Raw genomic sequence first — 13,549 nt, 5'->3', positions numbered from 1 at the left:
GAAACCCGCTACTCAATCTGCTGTTTTTAAAACTAAACTAGCAGAGATCAATCAGGAGATTGCTGAAAGTAGGGAGTTTTTGCTTAAACAAAAAATAACGAAACTACAGAAAGATATCACCAGATTCGACAAAGAGAGAGTATTTCCTTACCTAAAAGCAGACTACACGTCTAACAAGACAGACTATTCAAGTGATGAAGAATCTAACCACAGCAGAAGAGGGTCATCTAGTGGATCCAGTACAGGGAGTTGGAACAATAATAGAAATCAGAGGAAGACCAACACACGGACATACCAGAACCAAGGTGGTCCGATGTTTCCTGTCCCCCCCCAACCTCCTTTCTGGCAATATCCCATGTTTCCTCAGTACCCACCACAATTCTATCCTGGTAACAACCCGAAACCTTTTTTAGGCAGAGGCTGGGGCAGAGGAAGAGGGCGAAGACGAGGACAACAACAAACTACCACCCATGTCCAGTGGCAAGAACAACCACAACCGCAGCCACAAATGGAAACTCGGAGGAAAAGGAGGGGCCAGAGGGATTAGTTATCAATCTTTCCCATAGACCCCTCAGCAACACAGAGGAGGGTGTACTAAAGAAAGGTCTGGGCTTCGTACCTACTCCTAGAGTAGATAAATTCGAATTAATCTGCGAGGTCCAGAGCTTCTTTCGGAAAATACGCCTTAAAGCATTTTTTCAGGACGAATTGACTTCTGAACCTAGTGATACAGGCCTGCATAAAGCTTCCACCTTTACTCCAACTAACAGTATGATTCCCTCGGAGGTCCTTACATTCGAGAAGGCTGTGTTAAAAGATCTGGACAAAATAAAGAGTAGAACCACTGTGTACAACAACTTTACTGCAAAAGAAAGAGATGCGGCCAGAACACTAGCGACTGATATATCCATCACCATCAAACAGGCGGACAAGGGAGGTGCTACTGTTATCCAGTCCACTAGCGACTATGAAACGGAGTGTCTTCGCCAACTTGGCGACAGGAAATATTACACACCTATTGATACCGATCCCACTCCTAGATTAAGTTCTATAATAGCTAGCAAGATCTTGGAGGCCGAAGCCAATGGCTGGATCACGAAAAAAGAAGCAGACTTCCTTAGCACCACCAAACCTGTTGTACCATATTTCTATACATTACCTAAGGTACATAAAGGCATTACCCCTGTTCCCGGCAGACCAATTGTCTCAGGAATAGGTTCCCTCTTGGAACCTCTTTCCAAGTTCTGTGATTGTTTCCTACAACCCTTGGTAAAAGAGACACCTTCTTATGTCAGGGACACAACTGACATTTTGAATATTATTGAGGGAATAGAGAACACCGAGAATGTTGACCTCCTATTGACCCTTGACGTAGAGGCCCTCTACACCAACATCCCGCAACAAGCTACTCTGACGGTGATAGAGGCGGCCCTACGGAAAAAGGAATGGACATCTCCCACTCCTATAACATTTATCATGGATCTGGCAACATTAGCTCTCACCGAGAACTATTTTGCCTTCAAAGACAACCTTTACCATCAGTCCCAAGGTACATCGATGGGGAGTACCTTTGCCCCTAGTGTGGCCTGCCTGTATATGGCAGCTTTTGAAGAGACAGTCATAATGAACGAGGACAACCCCTTTGGACCTAATCTAACCTTGTGGAAAAGGTACATCGATGATGTCATGATCCTATGGAAGGGTGACTTAACTACTTGTCACGAATTCTGTGAATGGATCAACACCAAAAATCAGTTTTTGAAATTCACTAGTCACATCTCTAACTCAGATATTCCCTTCCTTGACTTGAACATCAGATTGACACCCACAGGGTTAAGCACTACTCTCTACAAGAAACCCACTGATAAGAACAGTTTACTCCTCTATAATAGCCATCACCCCAAAGCCCTGCGCGACAATTTGCCGTTCGGCCAATTTCTTCGACTTAGGAGAAATTGTAGTTCCATCACAGACTACAAAATTGAGGCCAACATCTTGTCAGGGAACTTGACTCAAAGAGGCTATCCTCCCCGAGTGGTTTACAACTCAATGAAACGAGCAAGAAATAACAACCGTGAGGCACTTCTGGAAGTAAGACCAAAAGACACCAGAGAGATTATCACATGTGTCACATCCTTCACACCAGAGTCCAACAACCTTAAGAAAGTGATAAAAAAACACTGGGGAATGCTATCTGCAGGCACACTCACGATTCCCCCTCCCCGTTTTGCTTTCAAAAGGACTAACAATTTGAAGGACACCCTCATACACACGAGACCGAAAAAACAAACTAATCCAACACACAACACCCTCTGGAACCTTCCCCCTGTACAGGGGCATTACACTTGCGGTGGGTGCTCCTGCTGTGGGCAAACAATTGTGGCCAAATCTATTCGCCTTACTGACTCTTTCGAGTGGACCCTCAAGAGACACACTAATTGTAATTCTACGAACTGTGTCTATCTACTAATTTGCCCTTGTGACCTCCAGTATATAGGGATGACGACACGAGCTGTGAAAACACGCATCACCGAACACAAGAGCAACATTAGATGTGGTAAAACCACAACCAAACTTTACAGCCATTGTCTTGCATGCAAACACAGTCCGGCTGATCTACGTTGGATTGTCCTTGAGAGCCAACCTGTTATGTCTCAACATGCCCTACTCAGGCTCGAACAACGCTGGGTACATCGCCTCTCACTGGACAGACTGGGCCTCAACGACGATATACCCTGGTCTATGATATCTAAGAGATAGGATATGGGTGTTCCGAGATAGCTGAGGGGGTAGGATAATACTCAAACTACCTGAGGCACAGACTGATACTTGGTCTTCGACCTTAATCCACCTTTTTTTGACATATCAGGGGCATAATCTTCAGTGAAACCCAACCCCCCCCCCCCTTTTTTACCGTATATATTCCTATATATACATTATCATTCCAGCCCATGAGTTCTCTTACAACTAACCATTTTGGTTTTATTGGACAAATACCACTACATCATGGCACCCGTATTTGCAACCCCCACTCAGCACGTGAGTGAAGAACCACTTATTAAGAATAAGTAACTGTGGGATATGTGACACGTTAGTCATCCATAGCAGACACACATGACTGGCTTCTTGCAATCGCATAAGGTATTAGTGGACCACTCCTTGCCTGGCCCTAACATGGCGACCGTGAAGGGCTGCGCCTCGATCCCTACACTATGAATATCATTTTTTGTAGAGATTATTTAGACGCAACTTCTCCATGGGACAACATTACGTTCGATACACATGGTACGCTCCACATTTTGCCCGTACTAACATGGCGCCCAACACAAGACGTATTTCCTCCATAGTGTAACATCACGTTCCAAACACATGGTACGCTCCACATTTTGCCCTTGTTGACATGGCGCCCACCACATTAGGAATCTCTTTAGCATTGATGTCAATACACCCTTCTCACCATTGATTAGTCAAGACACATCAACGCCATACCAATCCACACGATTGGCCACTGAGATCTGTCACAAAGATCGTGATTGGTCCGTTTGCAGTCACGTGCCTGGCTTACATCCAATCCGACCCTGAATAAATCCATGCGTAACCGACCCACTATCCAGCTTCCGGGTTCGGCGACGCGGGCAGGTTAAATAACCTCCAGGGGATATCTGTGCAGTAAGTAGATACCAGCGCGCATTTTGGAGTTTTGATCCCATATACCTAGGTAGATCTTGGGCGCTTTAGACACTTGTATAACAAACGCAGGATTCCGGTTCACTGCCCACCATCGATACACGTTTGTATAGCTTGCATGTGAGCACTTCGACACGCCCAAATCACACTGGGCTTGGTGACGAAGAAATGCTGATTTCTAACTTAAGCTCACAATAAGTTAGTATCGGTCACTCTGTTTCATTACTCTTGAACACAGACCTTTTTCCATTTGGGACTTGCACATCTGAGTCCTACCACCGGTTAACTGCACCTGGGTAACCACATTCAATATCAGAGTACCAGTGCACACGAAGGGTCCAAACGTTCTTTTTAATTTATTTTTAATATATTCTCTTGTTACCTAGTGGAGACCTCTCTCCATTGACTTCATGTACATGTTGTTGATATCTTCCTGTGCCTCTACTTCTCCCCATAACACCATTATACTTTAGGGAACGAATGTGTTTCTCCCCCTGTGGACGCGCCAAGCACCTGATGAGGAGCTCTTTTTAACATAAATTGGTGAGTCCTTACACAATCATGATTTCTTTCATTTTCAAGGACTGTGCTTCAAACCAGAACCTGTCTGTGCTACTTGTCATTACCGTTTTTTACTTTGCCCTACCTTGTCCCATGTCATACTATGATTACTGAACAGATACCTGGTAGGCATCCAGTATTAATATTCTGGATTATATGAACGTGATCACCACTTTACCACACAAGTGGTGTTCGACTCAATTTTTGGTTTTAATGCCTAATATGCCGAGGGTGGCTTTGGGTTTTCATACATATTTTTGTTGATTATTTCTTTTCTCTAGGTGACCCCCTCTTAAATCAAATACGTAAGGTAGGGGCGCCTATTAAGGGTTGACCAACATTTTTGTTCTCACCCTTGCTTTTCTCACCCCACTGTAGATAGTTTTATTCGAGCACACTTCACTTCACCAAAGGTCCTGACGAAGCGCCGCGAGATCCTCCTGACTCAATGTGCGCGAAACATGTTGACCATAAGAGTTGAGCGTAGCTAGCCACTCATCCGTTGTGAGCACATATAGCTTTTACGCCACTCACCCCCCCATTTTAACTAGGTGGTCGACTGAGCCAATAAACTTCAATTTCAGATCAACCAACCTTTTTAATCACCTACATCTACACTCCCGGGCCCTCACACGCACGCACCATACGGCAGGGAACAAAAGATCTCCGACAAAGAGCCCCTGTATGGGTGCCCGTCGGGTATTGCACCGCCGACCCGACGAGGAGCAGAACCCAGATGATGAAGCTTGCTGGGTGTGTGAGGGTTTTAGTTCCACCCTGAAGGGATTCCCTTCCCTTGTGCACTTTCTTTCATTAGGTTGAAGTCTGAATTGGAATACTTTATTCCCTGCAGACTTCCTGTCCTGCAGGAACTACACATCTCTCGTTGACACAGTTACTTAGGGCCTATGTGTAGGACCTCGTTAAAAATAGCCCACCTTTCACTCTCCTTCCTTTTGTTGAACAAATGCTTTACGTCATAACACAAAAGCAGTGTGCGATTTCTCTAAGTCACTAGGCCTTGTGTGAAATGAACTTCTATATATCAATAACAAGCTGGAGGTTTTTGGCGCGATAAAGCCAAGCTACAAGGTTGACTTTATTGGGGGTTCCGGAGCAAACAATGTCCTTTTTTCTGTAGCCCCCCTCCCGCTCCGCTATCGGCCAGGGGCGGCAATCTGAGGGATAGCCCCGGGCGCCAGAAGCTCTAGCTACGCCACTGGGTGGGGAAAACCAAGAAAAGTCATTCTGACCACAACAACAGCTGTGAAGTGTGCTGGAGTGATAAACTGGATCCATGCCAGCCATACTTTGAGGATACCAAATCCAGTTGACAGCAAAGGAAAAGAGTACTATGACGAATCAGAGTCAAGTACTGAATAAGACAACAAAGAAGCAGTAAAAGAAATTCAAGAGAAGGAAGTTTCAGATGAAAAACCAAGAGAAATTCCACCTGAAATAATAGATCAAAGTGAAAAAGGGCCAGGTACAGAGAGAGAGGGACAGATTGCGAAAGATCCCCGAGGAGGTGTAGGGAACTGCAACATCCAGCTAGGTGAAGGGACAAGTAGCCAGCAGGAAGATTGCGTGTCGGAGACCCGAGGAGGGACAGAAGTAGGGAAAACAAAACAAGTGGTGGAAAAAGAAGTTGTTGAAAAAAAAATAACAATAGACAGGATCAGAATCATAAAAGGAATGAGAGCCACCATGACCCAAAGAGAAGTGAGAATGTTTCTGGGAATGGTGGGGTACTGCCGTCAGTGGATTAGCAATTTCTCCCTGATTGCAAAACCTTAAATTAAATGTTTCTTTAGATATAGTTCAAATTTCCATGTTGAAGTAACTTTTATTGTTTCTTTTCGGGCAGCTGGCTGTTAGCCCAGAGTGTCCTTGGTGGGTACAGTCGAATTTAGGGTCGTTCAGAGGCCACTGCTACTGATGGTGATGCATGCGCACTTCACCCAGAGACATTCACAAATGAAGTCAATTCGCCTGATAGGGATGTCAGCCATTTTGTGGCCACTTCAAATGGTCAACTTAAGCAAAGAAACACAAAAACGTAATTAATACATAGAAATGACTAGTAAAATGGTATTCCCTCACTAAACCCTTTAAGTGTGTGTATTTATCTAGCAGAAGCAACACTTAATGCGGATTATATTCACATTAATAAAGCACAAATCACGAATACATCACGAAAGCAACATATAATCATGCAATTTCTAATTGTCTATCATTAATATGCGTCCGAAAATTAGTTTACGTATTAATCAGGCCATGCAAATGCAATTCCAACGTGTATTTCTTATATTAGTAATGTTGGTCAATTCACACAGCAAACAATTAGTACAATTACTATTAATTAATTATTCTTATTAATGAAAACATGCAAAATGGAGAGGGTATACAATTTTTAAAGAAAACCCCACTCCAGCACAAGTACAATGGTAGTAGGAGCAATGTCAACGGGCACGTGAGTCTATCCCTATTAGGGTAAGAATTTGTTCATTAGGAATCTTTTGGCTTCCGCTTTGTATGCCGTTGATGAGGAGATTCTACATACTTCCGGTGAAAGAGAGTTCCTAGAAAAGGCGGGGCCGGCATCGGATACGCCATAATATGGCGGTCCTGCCGGCCCCCGATGACCTGGGAGGCGGGCCTGTCACGCACAGCAGTGACGCGACAGGCGCGCCTCCACCATTATTGGTCATTGGTTATGGGTCGTGACCTGGAAGTGAAGTGAATCACTTCCGGGTGGCGCAAGTGGCCAGCACCAGGCCGGCTAGAACCGGTCTGGGCTATTGGTGGCCATAAAAGACTGGGGAGCAGAGGAATCTTCCTCTTTGCCTTCTGCGCTCCCCAGCCTGTAGAGCAGCCTCGCTAGGAGGCGGCTATTTAATTTTCCCCACCCACCATCCCCTAAAGCAGAGGTTGTGTAGTGTATGATTTCTTTCCGTTTTAGGTTGTGTTGTGTTCAAGTAACATGTTTTTTCTCTTTTTAAAGGTAATATAGTGTCTTATGTTTAGTGCGATTCCGTGGTCAGGCGGTAAGGTCATGATTGGTGAGCAGTAAATTGAAGGTCCTTAGGGGGGGGGGCGCCATTCTTGAATGGGGTCGCCCTAGGGGGAGGGACAAGTCGTCCCTCCTAGAACTCCAGGGGCAGTTATAGCCTTTTTGTCTGGATGGATGTGGGGGAGGGGGGAGTTACGCTTTTCCTAGGCTGGTTAGCCACCCCGCCCTTGCACAATGGCACCAGTAAAGGGCGCAGAACTGCAAGGGCCCCTTATGGAGATAGTATACAGAGCGTATGGGGGTAACCGGGGGGGAAGTACCCTCATGGTGAACGGGCCCTCTGCGCATGCGCACTCTGGCGGGAGGGCGGGCTTAATTGATAAGGATCTGACACCATTTATTGACCTTGCCGTATGCTCAAACATGGATACGCAGAAAATAATTGCCATTATGATTATTGATGATGCTATGCTTAGATTCAGATAGGAATAACTTGTATTAGAGTTATGTTAAGGATAGCCATCTGAAATCTGTGCATATCAAATGTAATCAATGTCAGTTGTATGTTTTTCTGCGTAATTTTGTAAATATTGTTATTATTAATTGTTTAATTGTTTGTTAATAAATACGGCTGGGGGGGGTTATCTACGACCACCCTTTTCCAATGAAGCTCTTGTTCTTGATATTATGTGGGTCTTTACAAGGGAGGAGGGGGTATAGGTAGTACCAGGCCATAATATCTTAGGGGCAGCGCCGGAGAAGGTTCAGTGACAACTTCTTTTTGTTAAGGATGAGTGGTTTCAGGAGGAAGGTAGAGGCGCTTCTTGAGGCTCTTACACCACAGGATAGTTATCTATTGGTTATGGTTTTGTTCCTGAACGATAATTACGAATATTTAATGGTGGCTGACCTTCACGTTCCAAAAATAGCAAATACTTAAATCCAGTCCTCATATTTGCAGACAATAAAGTCTTAGTCTGAACTTGTCGGAGTTTAGGTCGGGGTCGGCCTGGCACAGGCGGTACAGGAAGGACTTGGGATCCATGCACAGTGTCTGTCGGGTGGTGAGAAAGTAGGTGCCACCAACATTGAGGCACACCCACTTGGAGACGCTGCCGGGGAGCGTTCCCCTGTCCCCCGGTGGAGGGCCAGCGCAGCACCGGCACACTGACGCCACCGGCCCGTTCATCTCGCAGCTCATCTCCGCCATTGCCACGGCCACCCTCCTTCTCCAGCCTGCCTGGGCTCCTCCTATGTCCTCCTAGGTTACAAGTTGAGTGGAGCGGAATTCCTGCGTGGAACTTTGGCTTGTCTAATCGTGAGTAGGCCATTGTATCCGCACCCGGTAATGCAGGCGATAAAATCACCTTGGGAATAGGCTGCAGTGTAGTTCGCTCCTCTCCCTGGCTCGGCCTGACCCCCTTCCAAGACACAGGGAGCCTGTCATGCTCCCTTTGCCAAGCCATGTCTTTACTTCCCTCTCCCATCTTTACCACCAACCTCACCCCAGACCCTCTTAGATTTACCAACTGCTCAGAGCAAGGGAGTACTGTGCAGGATTCGACCTGGTGAAATCAAGGCCGCGCAGTCACTCACCATTCTGTGATGATTAACTCATAAGTGCACTTTACTGGTATTGTAGTACCCCATTGTACTGGTGTTTATGAGCGTGGTGCTACCACTCCACCAGTACCGTAACTTGTAACCAGGGCCTTATCTCCACAGTGTTCAAAACTACCATCAGGCACTATGGGTAGGTTTGCTCAGGTTAACGTGATAGCTCCAAGGGCTTCTGTTGATTCCAGTCCCTCCTTCTGTTACACATCCAGCAATCTCTGCACCTCAGATCTTTTGGAGCACAGGTGATACGATCCTTTGACGTGATGGAGCAAGAACTCATATAAAAGAGACTTGCTCGGATGCAATCCTCTCAAAATAACTTATAATACCGTAATAAATCATGTTTGTAAATACTAATATGCACTACAGTTCATACATTTAAGTTCAGGGGAAGCTTGCCTATGTGTCGTACTAACATATAACCTGAGTGTGACTATAAAATGGCTGCTAACACGTATTCTGTACTGCGCATGCATCAACTACATCTACGTAGTAATGACGAGTCTTTGCTTGGAGGGAATTTCTTGCAGCTGCGCAATAGTAATCAAAATGGCCGCTTGAAACTCGCATGTAAAGCACCTGCTTCGTCTTGAACTAAAACATTCAAATTTACTAAAATGCTAATCCAAAAGATTTTTATAAGTAAATGGGATTAGAGTAGGGATAGGTGGTATACAGTGAAATCCTTTTATTTTGAATTTAATATGTCTCTTTCTGACCTCTCTACTAGTTCGTATTTGGGCCTCCGAGGGTAACCGATGTCCATACACCACATGATCTCCACGCAAGCGCAATCATAACCCGCCAGGAACCATGATGATACACTTGAATCTCAGCCAAGGCCATGTTCACAACATTTCCTGGGTAAGTAATGGACATCCTGAAGGATGAATGAGAAGACTATTAAATGTATTCTTTTTATTGATAAAGATGTCTAATGCGGGTGGGAAATAAAGCTCACCTCTGCACCTCAGATCTTTTGGAGCTTAGCCTGGACTCTGCTGCTACCCATCCAGCAATCTCTGCACCTCAGATCCTTTGGAGATTAGCCTGGACTCTGCTGTTACCCATCCAGCAATCTCCACCTCGGATCTTTTAGAGCTTAGCCTGGACTCTGCTGTTACACATCCAGCAATCTCTGCACCTCAGATCCTTTGGAGCTTAGCCTGGACTCTGCTGTTACACATCCTTCAATCTCTACACCTCAGATCCTTTGGAACTTAGCCTGGACTCTGCTGCTACCCATCCAGCAATATCTGCACCTCAGATCCTTTGGAACTTAGCCTGGACTCTGCTGTTAAACATCCAGCAATATCTGCACCTTAGATCCTTTGGAGCTTAGCCTGGACTCTGCTGTTAAACATCCAGCAATCTCTGCACCTCAGATCCTTTAGGAGCTTAGCGTGGACTCTGCTGTTAAACATCCAGAAATCTCTGTACCTTAGATCCTTTGGAGCTTAGCCTGGACTCTGCTGTTACACATCCAGCAATCTCTGCACATCAGATCTTTTGGAGCTTAGCCTGGACTCTGCTGTTAAACATCAAGCAATCTCTGCACCTCAGATCTTTTGGGAGCTTAGCCTGGACTCTGTTGTTAAACATCCAGCAATATCTGCACCTTAGATCCTTTGGAGCTTAGCCTGGACTCTGCTGTTACACATCCAGCAATCTCTGCACCTCAGATTCTTTGGAGCGTAGCCTGGACTCTGCTGTTAAACATCTGGCAATCTCTGCACCTCAGATCTTTTGGAGCTCCCCCTGGACTCTGCTGTTACCCATCCAAGAATCTCTGCACCTCAGATCTTTTGGAGTTTAGACTGGACTCTACAGTTAAACATACAGCAATCTCTGCACCTCAGATCCTTTGGGAGCTTAGCCTGGATCGTGCTGTTAGACATCTGGCACATCTCCGAATCTTGGATCCTTTAGGTGTTGGGAGCTTAGCCTGGATTCTGTTGTTACACATCTGGCAATCTCTGAACCTCGGATCCTTTTAATTCTTCTGAAAATGTATCTCTATTTGAGCGATATCAGCACATAGAGAGAAGTGTGAAGTGCTATGTAACAGTCTAAGGGCCAGATGTAGGAAGCCAAATAGTGAGCGCTAACGCTGAAATTCACAGAGTTTCAGTGTTTGCGATCGCTATTTGGCTGCTTGCAATGTAGGTAAGTTTAAACCTACTCGCAAAATAAGGAATCGCAAAATTGTGATTCCTTTATTGCGCAAGCATTTAGAGAATTGCAATTTGCAATTTGTAATTCCCTAAATGCTATGCTGGTAGGTATCGCAAACTGCGATTTTGCCTTAAGGAATCGCAAAATACCACCAACTTCAAGTTGGTGGTATTTTGCGATTTCATTTCAAAAAGCACTTTTTGGCTTTTTACAAAGTGCCATGTGGCACACATACATGCCCTTAGGGCATGTATGTGCGCCACTTGTGCACACATGCACATTTCAGGGGGGCAACAGGGTGTCCTTTTGGAACCCTTGCACCCTTAAAATTGCGCCTGCAATTTGCGAGTGCTTCTTGGTGACTTGCAAATTGCGGACGCAAATCCTATTAATTCCTATGGGCCTCTTGGCCCATAGGAATGAAAGGGATGGGATTCCTTGATTGCGCATCTCAATTTGCGATTCGCAATTAAGGAAAATAAGGAATCGCAAATATTTTTGCGATTCCTACCTACATTCAATTTTGCGAGTCCTTAATAGCGATTCGGTAAAAATCGCTATTAAGGACTCGCAAAATTGAATTTACCTACATCTGGCCCTGTGTCGCTTACTAATGCAACCTTTAAAAACACTAAAGCCACCCACTGCAATGCGTGCATCCCCCTTTTCAACAGTGCGGTCTAAGCACCCCAAAACACGTAACTTTCTACTCACTAACATAAAGAACCTAAAGAAACAACAGCATACACTTAGCCAGTCCAGGAAAGCACACAGCTCCCTGCAACCCAAAACACTCATATCCAACTAACATATCAAATAAACACACATAAATTCATTCAAACAAAAACGAAAAAATCAAGAGTCATCACTCGCAAAGGAGGTCGCTCCTTTACGTTCCTTAGCCCTAAGCTCTGGAATGCTCTGCGGAGCATCTGAGATCCTGCACCTCGCTGCCTCGTTTCGCAAACAACTAAAGATGTGGCTGCTTTGTATCCATCTGAGGTGGGAAAAACTTTATCTGTTGCTAAAAGCGCTGGGAAACCCTGAGTGGGTAGCTGTTCACGCTATATGAGCATTTTAACATAACACCATCATTTATATATGCCATATATGTTGTAGTTGTTTGGTGCCCTGTGGTGTCTTCGTTGGGTTTTACACCTTCAAATCAACCAAAAGCTAGAAGCTCCTTACTTTGCATGCCAGCTGAGCTGCTGTCTCTAAGGTCAGAGCAATTATTGAACGTTTCAGACTCTAATGAAGGCCTCTGAATTCTGTAAAATATCTCTCGTACTCACATCTTCAGATTGCTGTCTTACATGAAACAGTTTCATGGGCATTTAATAATATATTCGTCCAAACTATTGAAGCGATTAGGTCTATATGTTAACCAAGAGCAGTTTGATCTTTATTTTTCGCTTTTAACTAACTCTCTCTTTGTGAAACTGAAAATCATCTTCAGTCTTACCAAGCCCTGGAAATCTCGTTATTCGTTCTTTAACTTCTGCCATTGGTCAGCCTTATAGGAGGTGATATTGAAGCCGTGAGGTCAATTTCATCGCTTTCTTTGAGAAATTCAATTTCTTTTAAAAAGTCTGAGATGACTTGTGTCCTCTGGGCTATCATTGGTAACCACTGAATACATTAGTTACATTAAGCAAATCAAAAACCTCCAGTAAGGCTTCTTTTGAGGCAAAATCCAAACAAGAAACATACAAGTGTCTACTCGGTGTATTTCCAGGTTTTGAAGCAGAACTGTGGGGGTTTGTGTGTCCAAATCAGTCTTTCGCCAGGAATAATCCTAATCGCTAAACTGAGGAAGAGAGCTCGGCATTAGAGCCTCTAAATCTTGCTTTTTCTAGTACACATGTTATACTCCTATAGCTTTTGTATCTTTGGACTTTAATCTCTGTCTGATTTGGAGATGTTATTGATCTTAAAGGTTTGGTCCAATTCCTTTATGTCCCATTTTTTGGTTATACCAACTACATGTTGAGGTCTTCTTTGGTCATCAGTTGTCATAATTGACATTATTTAGGAAAAGGCCATATACAGAGTTAATACTTGCCACTCCCAGATAATGTAGAAGACCAGAAGCCCACTGTGTTGGCTCTGGTTGATTGTTGTGCCAAGGAAGTCAATGGACAAATGTACCCTGGACTAAGAGGAGTGGTCCACTGATGATGTCCATGGGTCTTGATTCCAGAGCCAAGGACTGTCCCTATCACAAGCTTGATTTCACGTCTCTGTTTTTCAGTTCCATGCTCAATTTAAGGTAAGTATCTTGCTCCATCTGCGAACTAACAACGCGGTCGTTCTAACAACCGCGTTGTAATGGCATGCGAAGTATCGTATGCGAAGTAAATGCTGTTTACCGGCCAGAACATTCCGACTCTCTCCAGAAGCATGTATAGTTATGATGCATGCTTCACCATTCTAGATTCGTTCAATGTGTTCCGGTTTGTGGACCCTGGTTGGGGATCACCTGGTGAGAGA

This window comes from Triturus cristatus, chromosome 1_2, assembly GCF_964204655.1.
Source record: "Triturus cristatus chromosome 1_2, aTriCri1.1, whole genome shotgun sequence".
NCBI classification, from domain to species: domain Eukaryota; kingdom Metazoa; phylum Chordata; class Amphibia; order Caudata; family Salamandridae; genus Triturus; species Triturus cristatus.
This window is presented reverse-complemented; position numbering follows the sequence as displayed.